General features: G+C 44.0%; 1 non-coding gene across 1 annotated transcript; it reads right to left on the bottom strand.

The window, feature by feature from the left end:
- Window positions 1-2,553: 2,553 nt before the first annotated feature.
- LOC140203518 (U6atac minor spliceosomal RNA) lies at window positions 2,554-2,678 on the bottom strand. The gene has a single exon (XR_011887388.1). It is a non-coding gene; the product is annotated as a U6atac minor spliceosomal RNA (small nuclear RNA).
- Between the last annotated feature and the right edge of the window lie 294 nt (window positions 2,679-2,972).

The following is a 2,972-nucleotide window of genomic DNA, read 5'->3' as shown; positions in this document are numbered from 1 at the left end:
TTAGGGAATATGGACTGGTTGGTGGTGAACTGGATAGTCTGTAGATTGCTGTTGGTTATTAGGGAATATGGACTGGTTGGTGGTGAAGTGGATAGTGTGTAGATTGCTATTGGTTATTATGGAATATGGACTGGTTGGTGGTGAAGTGAATAGTGTGCAGGTTGCTGTTGGTTATTATGGAATATGGACTTGTTGGTGGTGTAGTGGATAGTGTGTAGTTTGCTGTTGGTTGTTATGGAATATGGACTGGTTGGTGGTGAAGTGGATAGTGTGTAGTTTGTTGTAGGTTATTAGGGAATGTGGACTGGTTGCTGGTGAAGTGGATAGTGTGCAGTTTGCTATTGGTTATTATGGAATATGGACTGGTTGGTGGTGAACTTGATCGTGTGTAGTTTTCTGTAAGTTATTAGGGAATATGGACTGGTTGGTGGTGAAGTGGATAGTGTGTAGTTTGCGGTTGGTTATTAGGGATATGGACTGGTTGGTGGTGAAGTGGATAGTGTGTAGTTTGCTGTAGTTTATTAGGGAATGTGGACTGGTTGGTGGTGAAGTGGATAGTCTGTAGTTTGCAGTAGGTTATTAGGGAATATGGACTGGTTGGTGGTGAAGTGGATAGCGTGTAGTTTGCTGTTGGTTATTAGGGAATATGGACTGGTTGGTGGTGAAGTCGAAAGTGTGTCGTTTGCTGTTGGTTATTAGGGGATATGGACTGGTTGGTGGTGAAGTGGATAGTGTGTAGTTTGTTGTAGGTTATTAGGGAATATGGACTGGTTGGTGGTGAAGTGGATAGTGTGTCGTTTGCTGTTGGTTATTAGAGAATATGGACTGGTTGGTGGTGAAGTGGATAGTGTGCAGTTTGTCGTAGGTTATTAGGGAATATGGACTGGTTGGTGGTGAAGTGGATCATGTGTTGTTTGCTGTTGGTTATGAGGGAATATGGACTGGTTGGTGGTGAAGTGACTCGTGTGCAGTTTGGTGTAGGTTATTAGGGAATGTGGACTGGTTGGTGGTGTAGTGGATCATGTGTAGTTTGCTTTTGGTTATTAGGGAATATGGACTGGTTCATGGTGAAGTGGATAGTGTGTCATTTGCGGTTGGTTATTAGGGAATATGGACTGGTTGGTGGTGAAGTCGATAGTGTGTAGCTTGCTGTTGGTTATGAGGGATTATGGACTGGTTGGTGGTGAAGTGGATCGTGTGCAGTTTGTTGTAGGTTATTAGGGAATATGGACTGGTTGCTGGTGAAGTGGATAGTGTGTAGTTTGCTGTTGGTTATGAGGGGAATATGGACTGGTTGGTGTTGTAGTGGATCGTGTGCAGTTTGCTGTTGGTTATGAGGGAATATGGACTGGTTGGTGGTGAAGTGGATAATTTGTAGTTTGTTGTAGGTTATTAGGGAATATGGACTGGTTCGTGGTGAAGTGAATAGTGTGTAGTTTGCTGTAGTTTATTAGGGAATGTGGACTGGTTGTTGGTGAAGTGGATAGTGTGTAGTTTGCTGTAGTTTATTAGGGAATGTGGACTGGTTGTTGGTGAAGTGGATAGTGTGTAGTTTGCTGTTGGTTATGAGGGAATATGGACTGGTTGGTGGTGAAGTGGATCGTGTGCAGTTTGTTGTAGGTTATTAGGGAATATGGACTGGTTGGTGGTGAAGTGGATCATGTGCAGTTTGCTGTTGGTTATTAGGGAATATGGACTGGTTAGTGGTGTAGTGGATCGTGTGTAGTTTGCCGTAGGTTATTAGGGAATATGGACTGGTTGGTGGTGAAGTGACTCGTGTGCAGTTTGGTGTAGGTTATTAGGGAATGTGGATTGGTTGGTGGTGTAGTGGATCATGTGTCGTTTGCTGTTGGTTATTAGGGAATATGGACTGGTTCGTGGTGAAGTCGATAGTGTGTAGTTTGCTGTTGGTTATGAGGGAATATGGACTGGTTGGTGATGTCGTGGATCGTGTGCAGTTTGCTGTTGGTTATGAGGGAATATGGACTGGTTGGTGGTGAAGTGGATAGAGTGTAGTTTGCGGTAGGTTATTAGGGAATGTGGACTGGTTGGTGGTGAAGTGAATAGTGTGCAGTTTGCTGTAGGTTATTAGGGAATATGGACTGGTTGGTGGTGAACTGGATAGTGTGTAGTTTGCTGTAGTTTATGAGGGAATGTGGACTGTTTAGTGGTGTAGTGGATCGTGTGCAGTTTGTCGTAGGTAATTAGGGAATGTTGACTGGTTGTTGACTGGTTGGTGGTGAAGTGGATAGTTTGTTTATTTTTTATTGACATACATCACAGTGCCGGCTCTTCCTGCCCTTTGAGCCGCACCAACCAGCAATCCCCCAGTTCAATCCGCGCCTAATCACAGGACAATTTACAATGACCATTTGGCCTACCAACTTGTATGTCTTTAGACTGTAGGAGAAAACCAGAGCACCCAGAGGAAGCCCACGCAGTCTCAGGGAGAACGTACAAATTCCTCACAGGCAGTGGTGGGAATTGAACCGAGGTCACTGGCACTGTCAGTGCTGCGCTAACTACGATACTGTGCCGCTCCAAAAGAAAGATTTTTTTACATGGTTAGATGTCACGCAGTAGATAGTAATGCTTAACCATTTGCTTGTGGAAAGGTCACTAGTCCCCTTCCATCCTTATCAAAGGGAGTGCTAACCTTCTCTCCTTTCATAGTGTAGAAAATTGTTGTAGGTTGTTAGAGAATATAGGAAACATGGACTGGTTGGTGGTGTAATGGATAGTGTAAAAGATTGTCATAAGTCATACTGGTATGTAGACAGGGTGTAGAGCTGCATCTGAGCAGAAAAGTGACATATGGCATTCAGTCTGGAAAATTTTGATGAGATACACTGTGGAAGACCAAATTTGGAGGCAGAGTAGAAGGGTAATGGCAGGATTCTTAGCAATGTGGAGGAGCAAAGGGATCTTGGGGTCCAAGTCCATAGATCCCTCAAAGTTGCCATGCAAGTTGA

The sequence above is a fragment of the Mobula birostris genome, chromosome 9, assembly GCF_030028105.1.
Source record: "Mobula birostris isolate sMobBir1 chromosome 9, sMobBir1.hap1, whole genome shotgun sequence".
Taxonomy (NCBI): Eukaryota; Metazoa; Chordata; class Chondrichthyes; order Myliobatiformes; family Myliobatidae; genus Mobula; species Mobula birostris.
Note: the sequence above shows the minus strand (reverse complement) of the source record. Positions and strands in the feature narration are given on the sequence as shown.